The sequence below is a fragment of the Meriones unguiculatus genome, chromosome 17 (assembly GCF_030254825.1).
Source record: "Meriones unguiculatus strain TT.TT164.6M chromosome 17, Bangor_MerUng_6.1, whole genome shotgun sequence".
Classification (NCBI taxonomy): domain Eukaryota; kingdom Metazoa; phylum Chordata; class Mammalia; order Rodentia; family Muridae; genus Meriones; species Meriones unguiculatus.
The window spans coordinates 55,751,662-55,761,013 of NC_083364.1; the positions used below are offsets into that span (position 1 = coordinate 55,751,662).

Below are 9,352 nucleotides of genomic sequence, written 5' to 3' on the forward strand. Positions count from 1 at the left end.
GTTCTCTGATGTATATATGCAATCAAAAAAGCTTTCAGTCTAAAAGAAGAACAACACAATCTCTCATTCATTTTGCTTAGTAACAACAAGAGAGTGTGCCATGTTTGGTTAGCTTATTATCACTGACTGGAACTCCATCTCTGCTTGTCTATTTATACCGGCAGAAGCCATTATAAAAAGAGGGATGTGATTATGTGGTATAGATATGCTCTGGGAAATGATTTCAAAGAGGTCTAGGAAATAAACTCTGCTAAGCAAGATTGTTTCATTTACAGAAAGCTTAAATATGCATCACATTAGAAATGCTTATAATAATTGCAAATGTGTGGATGTTTTGTTCATTTATACAGTAACAAATGCTGTGAATTATTTTTTGATGGATAACAATAAATTCCCCAGGGTACTGCAGACAGTGCATTTCAGTGACCCCTATAAATGCGAACTTATGCACATAAATGAAAGCACACAGTTTTCTTTGGAAGACTAAATGTTGTGTATGTATTTTTAATTTTTTTAAATGTATTCACTTTACATCCTGATCGTAGGCCCCTCCCTTATTTCATCCTGGTTGCACCCTCCCACCCTCTTTCCCCATTCCCTTCCCCTAGTCCTCAGTTAGGGGGAGCCCTCCCCCTATCAACTGACCCCAGCCTATCAAGTCTCATGAGGACTGCTTGCATCCTTTCCCTTTGTTGCCCAGCAATGCCATTCTGACAGGGGGGAGTGATCCAGAAGCAGGTATCACAGTCCCTGTCAGAAACAGTTCCTGCTCCCTATACCAGGGAGCCCACTGGATGCTGAGCTGCCTCCTAGCTACATCTGAGCAGGGGATTGGGGGGAGTGCTAGTTTTTCTCCATGCAATGACCTTAGTTGGTGCATCAGTCTCTGCAGCTCTCCCAACCCACTCCCTGGGTCCAGATTTGGCAGCTCTGTTGGTCTTCTTGTGGAACTCCTGACCCTTCCAGGTTGTCCTATCCCCTGACACTTCCATAAGACTTCATATCCTCTGCCTAAAGTTTGACTCTTAGTCTAAGTATTTGCTTCTGTCTCCTAGTGGGTGGTCTTTCAGAGAACATCCCTGGTAGTTTCCAGTCCAGTTTCCTCTCTTCAACCACTTGTGGTATCTATTCTATTTGCCCTTCTCAATGACAATTAAACATCTTCCCTAGGGTCTTGCTTGTTACTTAGATTCTTTAGGTCTGTGGATTGTAGTATGGCTATCTTGTCTTATATGGCTAATATCCACTTATAAGTGAGTATATACCATGTGAGTCTTTCTGGATCTGGGTTACCTCACTCAGCTTGATCTTTTCTGGGTCCATCCATTTGCCTGCAAATGTCATGGTGTCCTTATTTTCTGGAGATGTACCACAGTTTCTTTATCCATTCTTCAGTTGAGGGACATCTGGATTGTTTCCAGTTTCTGGCTATAACAAATAAAACCACTATAAACATAGTTGGGCAAACGTCCTAGTTATATGGTGGAGAATCTTTTGGATATATGCCAAGTAGTGGTATAGCTGGGTCTTGAGGTAGAGCTGTTGCAAATTTTATGGGAAAACAACAGATTGCCTTCCAAAGTAGTGGTTAAAGTATGCACTCCCAACTAGCAATGGAGTAGTGTTCCCCTTTCTCCATAGCCTTGCCAGCATTTGCTGTCACTTGAATTTTTTATCTTAGCCATTCTGATGTGTGTAAGAAAAAAATCTCAGAGTTGTTTAGATTTGCATTTCCCTGATGACTAATGAGATTGAGCATTTCTTAAAGTGTTTCCCGGCCATTTTATAAACATACCATTCCTGTTCAAGGAAAATCCTCCTTCTAGAATTAAATCTCTCTCTCTCTCTCTGTCCTTCACTTACCAATCAAACATATGTTTTTTTTTTTTACTTTTATCTCTGTTGACTCTTAACCTAAATATCTATCAGACTGTTTGTATACATTATTACATAATTCAAAGCCACCATATCTGTTTTCTTAGAACGCCCTATGCCTGATTTTTCTAGATTCTTACTAATTAATCTTCAATGCCATTTTCTACCTTAATGCAAATATTCAGTATGATGTAGTAGTTTTTAAAATGCCAGCATTGTCTTCCAAATACCTCAGTGACAAACCTAATGTCTGACCATGGTCAGCTTTGAGCCATGACAATCACTTCATGGTATTTTTCTTTCTTCGTTATCATCTACATCAGAAGGTTATAGCTCCTTTTATTTTTCTCAGTGCATCTTCTCTTTGAACCTGTAGTTATCCAAAGCCTCCTTGGCTGCTGTCTAGAGTTTTTTGCTAAATATTTTCTTCTCCATTTATCTTTGTTGACTCTTTACCTAAATACCATTTACATAGTAAATTTTAATTGAATAAATTTTCCTAAATACAGATATCATTCACATAGCTTGAATGAAATGTTAATTTAATGTTTTTTACAGCATGAAGATATATATATATAAATTATTTGAAATTTTTTGTGGATTAAACTCAGAGTCTCATGCATGTAAGACAAGTATCCCTCAACTATGCTAATTCTCCATCCTTGATTGTCAACTTCTTGAGGGCTTATGCTTTGTTCTCATATTTTTAAGTGTTAGAATATTGGATGGAGTACAGAGCACATTCAGTGGACAATTGTGAAGCTATATTCTATAAATTTTAAGACCAATAGAATTTGTGTACAGTACTAATTTTTTTCTATAACTTTTTCAAACTCTTTGCTTTTTCTTCTCACATTTCTCATACATCTCAGAAAAACTGGTATCTTGCCTATCAAACTCCTCAGTGATTCCTAACATATATACAATGGAAGATTTAGAAAAACATCAAAGCAGAAAAAATAAAATAAAATTATCATATCATTTCCTACTTGCCAGCTTAAGCTTCTTATGAAAATGAAAACTTGAGAGTATAAGTGAAAAAATTAATTGACTTGAAAGAATTATTCTATTGAGTTTCTTTAAATCTGGAATGTGAATGAGCTAAATGCATTTTTCATAATCTGATTTAAAAAGCATGCATGCTATTTTAATGCAAAACTTAGTGACTTAATGGACCTTTTACACTTAGTCTGAAAAACTAATGATAAATTTGGTTAATACTGGGATATGAAAATGGGAAGAAGAGCCCAAAGTTATGTCAAAGGAAGGACACATGAACACATGAATAAAATTGCTTCTCAGGAATGTGTCCCTAATAATATTTAATCTCTACTATGAGAATTTGTTCCCAGGCCCTATGTAACTAAAAGGCAGAAAAGTCAGAAACAGAATTGTATTTAATACAAGTTACTGGTGGGTACATGCAGAAGCACACTCTTGTCTGGGAACAAGACCAATGGATCCAAATGACTTAAATTAAAGGAAACAACTTTACAAAACAATTATTATAAATTATGGCTTTGTGTGAGGAGGTTAAACTAATATCAAAGACTTCAGGCACATTCTGATACTGACTGGACTAAGGTCCATTGAGGAGTTTGTCATTTTATTCTAATGACTTTGCTAACTTGGTGTATGCTGAAATAATTTAAAGAAGGTGCCTACATAGCAATTATAACTCAAAACTGATCAGTCATGTGAAGCCTAGTATCTACATTCAAATCTTCTGACTGTCCTTTATTGTTTGGCTAGTCTTACATCACAGCTTTAAAAGACTAAGGTTACAATCAGTAAAAACTAAAAAAAAAATAGCAAAAACTATATTCCATAAATTAGACACTAAGATATGGAGGTGCAAGACAGCTGTAACCAGGGTATGAAATGCCCTAGGAGCTGCTCTTCTGATCCATGCCCTTTTCAAGCTCTGGGGCAGGTGGGCCAATAGGCCGGCTAAAGGCTGGGCACTCTGAGCAGAAGTAGATTAACTTTGTACTGTACATAATGGAACTTTTAGGAAACCTTTAAAGATGAAAATACCTAAAGAGATCTCAGTCAGCTCAGACTGGGCTCACGAATGTTTTAAATCAGTAAGGGCAGCGTCTAGGTACTTGGAGAGTTATCACAGACTCACCAGTACAATAAATGCTCACAATCTAAAATATACCATGTCAGAAAATTATACAAATGTTAACTATATATAGTGGTCCTAAGATAAGCCACTTCCAGAGTCTAGCCACTACAGTTCACAGTAACTCGAATAAATAAATGAGTTAACAGTAACCATACAAGCTATGCTTCAGGCTTAGACCACCACAAACAGCATCATTGCCTATCCAGTTCCAAAGCTTCAACAAAGTGCGCAGCACAGGGTGATCATTAGGTTCCTCATTAGTACACATAGAGAAGAGTTCAATGACCTTTGGGTAGGATTCATTCAGTTCCTTCATGTTGATGGATGGCCTGGTCCCCATAGCTGCATAATATGCTTCATCATCGAAGTCACTCTTACCAAAAGTTTTATCTTTGTCATCGTCATCTCCTTCCTCTGGAATATTGATGTGTGGAATACATAAAGTCATCATTTCCCACAGAGTCAGGCCAAAAGCATCTATATCTGCCTTGTCAGTAATAATACCATTTTCTTCCAATGATTCCTTGGGTTTCCATGGCTCAGTACCAATATTACAGGCCTCAGGATCAGCCACAGTCATATTCTCATAGAATGGCAGAGACACTCCTACATCACAGATTTTAATTGTTTCAAAAATCACCATTAATTACAACATTTGGAGATTTTATATCTCCATGAAGCAGCTTCTTTTCTTTTATGCAGATACTTTAGCCCTCTCGCCATGTGCAAAGCAACTCTGAGAATTATAGCTGCTGTAAAAGGACTTTGCTGTCTTTGCTCCACTCTTCTACTAGGTCAGTCAGAGATTTTTACCTCCATACTCCATAGCAAGGCACAGACTACCATCACTGGCTTCATTAAAAGCAAGATTCCCTATAAGATTTTTTTTAACATCTTAGCTTCCTCAGTTAGTCTCTCCTGATGCACAGTTCAATAATGATGGCTACATAAAGGATTTATCTTTTACACTGCCCAAAGAGATTGAGACAACCCTCTCGGAAATCTTTTCATTAGTTAGGTACACTAACTAATGAAAAGCCCAAAGCCCAGTTTTTTCACAAATGGAGAAACAGGGATATTTACACATGGAGTTGAACACAAATTTCCTTTTTTTTCAGGTAATTTGTTTTGTGTCTTGAAATTATTGATTCCTTCCGTCTGTCTGGAAGTTGTAGGACCGGTGGGAACCAACACTTACTGTAACCACTGCAACATTTAGGGTGTGTAGGTCGGTACTGGGGTCTGAATTCCAAGATGGTTTGGAGCTGTTGGGACACCCACTCCAGAAAGTGCAAGAGCAGCTCCTGCCTACAGTAGCAGTTACTGCTACAGCATTTAGTGCACATGCCTATCATTCATTATTTCTTGTGCTGCTTTATTTTTTTTTTCATTAAGTGCCCTGGTGTATAAGCAAAACGTTTAGTACTGTGAAAGTGGCCATGTAGAAGGTAATTTATCCGGCTTGTAAGTGTGACCCACACCATCAATACAGACACATGGATAAAATGACACAGAATCAGAATCATGTAAACAAATAGCAACAATTGTTTTATCCACACAGCAGCAACACTAGTCAAACCAAAAATTTAACATATCTCTCAAGGACTGTACAATATTAAAAAGGTCACCCATTTTGATCTTCATGTCTCACATGATGGATATATACATGATAATTTACTTGAATAGCACTATCACTGGGGACAAAGAAGATGATCCTTTAAAGGGTTTTTGATTGAATAAGTAAAATAATTTAAAACTGGACTCAGAAGTAGACTCAAGGACAGTGTGTTTGAGTCAAAGAGAGAAAATGACAACTCAAGCATAATGTAGATATCAGTATCTTTCAAACAGTGAGATAAAATTAAAAAAATATATTTTAAACATAAAAAATACGCAGCAAAAAGGATTATACCTTGAAGGATAAACTGACCATATCTGGATCCAGCTTTCTCAGAGACTTTGTTCCTCATAAATGGTGGCTGAAAAGGGACAAATCGTTCTCTTAGAATGGAGTAAGTCCTGAGCTGGTTAACAGTATTCTATTCTTCATACCAACTAAAGAGAAAATACTTAGAACTAAAATTATTTTTATCAGCTTTGTAATCAGCTAAGAGCTTCTCTGAGTGACGTAGAACTCAGGATTCATGTAAAATAGGCAGGCATAGCTAAAACACCAATTGATGCCAATATTACTTCTCACTTTGAGGCAGTTTAAAGGCCCTGCCATTGGATTCATCTTCAACATTTCAAACTTGTTATGAGAATCCCATGGGTCATTATCATTTGTTGAAAGGCCAGTGGTATTTTAATTTTAAAATAGTAATGAAAAGTCAGTCCTTGAAATGAGATTTTAAAAAACCTGGAGATTTTCCATTATTACGTTTGAGATTTGTCTCCTTTTAATTTGTAATATATTCTATCTACTGGGAAATTACTGCCCACTAAACATACCATCCATCAGAGAAGCAGCTGACACGTTGATAGCCAGGTTCTTGAAAACATGTATGAGAACTAAATGTTTACAGAGGAAGTATTCCCACTTGTCTTGACAAGCATCCTCAATCAACAACAAAAATTCTGAACAATCATCAAAAGGAATAAGATTTATATAAAAACATGGATATTTAATCATGAGTACTAAATGTAAGTTGTACCTTCCAGAAAAAAAAAATTCAACCTTGTCATTATGCCTGTTAAATTATACAGCAAAAACATCTGGGTCCCTGATGTAGCAGTGCATATTATAAGTTGACCAACTAAATAGGGCTTGTATGGTATCCATTTAACACATCACAAAGTAGAACGCTAGTGATGAGGTATTCCTAGGGCTCTGAGCATCCTCAAGACATATGTTGTGATGGCTGGTCCACAGTACAACATAATCTGAGGTCTGAATTTTAGCTCTGGGGACTTCTCACACATTGCTTCCAAAGACATCATTTTCAATATACAAATTTCACTGTATATGAACTTTGATACTGTAGCTTATGGATAAATACTAGATGTACGGCTAGGACTTTGGGTGAGAGCCTGAGCTCCTAAGTTCTCATAAAGAGGAGTCATGTAATCATGCCGGTACTTCAGTCTTCTTACACTGCTTTGCGTTTCAGTCCAGGTGGAAAAATGGTTTTTTTCTAATACTACCTGTGTCTCTTACCCTAACAATTCAATCCTTCCCTCAAACCTGCTGCCCAACTGTTACACAGCAGGTGAAAAAGGCACCGTGATACGTTATGTATTAGATAGCATGCTCTATGGAAACAGTGTCCTGGTTCCCATTAATATGACAATGGTATGCATTCATGTTTCTCAAGAGTTTTTAATAGTAACATGTCGGTTGGTTCTTATGGTAGAAAAGAATTAGGTAAGGACAGAACTACTTCTAAAGACAACAAACCTTTAATTTCTTAACAAAAGGACAGTGAAATCAATTTTTCAGTATTTAAGTGGGTGAACAGCTATGTGTATCCATCCTTGTATGTGCTAAATGATGAGGCTGTGACATTTGGGATAAAAGTACCACCACATCAATACTTTAAGGCCTATCTTGTATTCTTAGCTATATTCTGCTCTAACTTAGCTTTTTAATGTGCATTGTTTCAGGTATACCAATGAATCCATGTCAGCTGCCTAGGCTGTGACTATGGCATACACTGGAATCCCACATTTTTGATATTTTATTAATTTATTCTCTCATATGTTACATCTCAACCACATTCTCCCCTCCTTCTACTCCTCTTAGTTTCTCCCCTTCCTCTTCTTCTTCCCCACTTGCTCCTCCTCTGTTTCTCCCCAGAAAAAAAAGAGCAGGTTTCCCAAGGATATCCTCCAAACACAGCATATCATGTTGCAATAAGAGTAAGCAACCCCTCATATCAAGACTGTAAAATGAAATCAAGTAGAAGGACAAGGGACCCAAAAGCAGGGGAAAAAATCAGAAACAGACACCACTCAAACTGTTAGGAGTCCCACAAAAACACTAAGCTGCACAACTATAATATATATGTACAAGGCCTGCCTTAGTCCCATGCAAACTCCCAAAATGTCAGTCCAGTCTCAAGTCCAGGTTTGTTGATTCTGTGGGGTTTCTTGTAGTGTCTTTAACTTTCTGGCTCCTATTATACTTCCTTCCCTTCTTCTATGGAATTTATCGAGTTATACCTCATGATTGGCTCTGGTTATCTGAATATGTTTCCATCAGGTGCTGGGAGGATCCTCTCTGATGGTGATTATGCCAGGCTCCTGTCTATGAATATAGCAGAATATCATTAAGAACCATTTCACGGACTTTTTTTTTTTGGTTGGCCTGTTTGGTTCTATCCAAGGTCTCTAGGCCATCTGGACTCAGGTTTCTGGACCTCCAGGCAGTATCAGGTGTCACTTCCATGACATGAATCTCAAGCTGGTCCAGCCATTGCTTAGACATGCCAGCGATTTCTGTCCCAACTTCATGCAAGAAAACCATGCTAACAAGACAAATTGGAGGTCAAAGTTTTGTGGCTGGGTTGGTGTCCCTCCACCGGAAGTCTTATGTGGTTATAAGGAGATAGCCACTTCAGACTCTGTCTCTCCATTACTAGTAATCTTAGGTAGGATTACCCTAATAGGATTTTCCATTGCACTAGGTTTCTGCCTTCTTCCCAAAATTACAGCCCAGTTTCAGTTGTCTCTTCCAGTACTTTCTCTTTCCTTCCTCATGGACATTCTCCCTCCTGTTCCTTTCCCTAACTGCACCCAGTCCAACCACAAGATCTATTCTATTTACCCTTTCCAGGGCAATCCATGTATTCTCCCTCTTGAGCATTCCTTGTTGCTAGCCTCTTTGGATTAGTAGGTTATAGCATGATTATCCTTCACTTCATATTAACTAACTAGTGAGTACATACCATGTTTTGTTTTTGGGTCTTGGTTACCTCACTTATTATATGTGAGGTAACATGTTTGGCTTTCTGGATCAGGGTAATTTTTTTCTAGTTCCATTTGTCTTCAAATTTCATGATGTCATTTTTTTTTAACATTGAGTAATGTTTCATTGTGCAAATGTCCCTCATTTTCATTATTTCTTCTCTGATTGAGGGTCATCTAAGTCGTTTACAGGTTCTGGCTCTTATGAATAAAGCTGCTATAAATATAGCTGAGAAAGTGTCCTAGTGGTACGATGGAGTGTCCTTTGGATATATGCCAAAAAGTGCTATAACTGGATCTTGACTTATATCAATTTCCAGTTTTCTGAGAAATGACCATATGAATTTCCAAAGTGATTGTACAAGTTTGTTTTCTCTAATTTTCACCAGCATGACCTATTGCTAGTTATTTTGATCTTAGCCATTCTGGCAGGTGTAAGAT

General features: G+C 37.5%; 1 pseudogene; it reads right to left on the reverse strand.

Annotated features, from left to right (window-relative positions):
• Nucleotides 1-4,197: 4,197 nt before the first annotated feature.
• Nucleotides 4,198-8,471, reverse strand: LOC110540454 (lymphokine-activated killer T-cell-originated protein kinase-like; annotated as a pseudogene).
• Nucleotides 8,472-9,352: the final 881 nt, after the last annotated feature.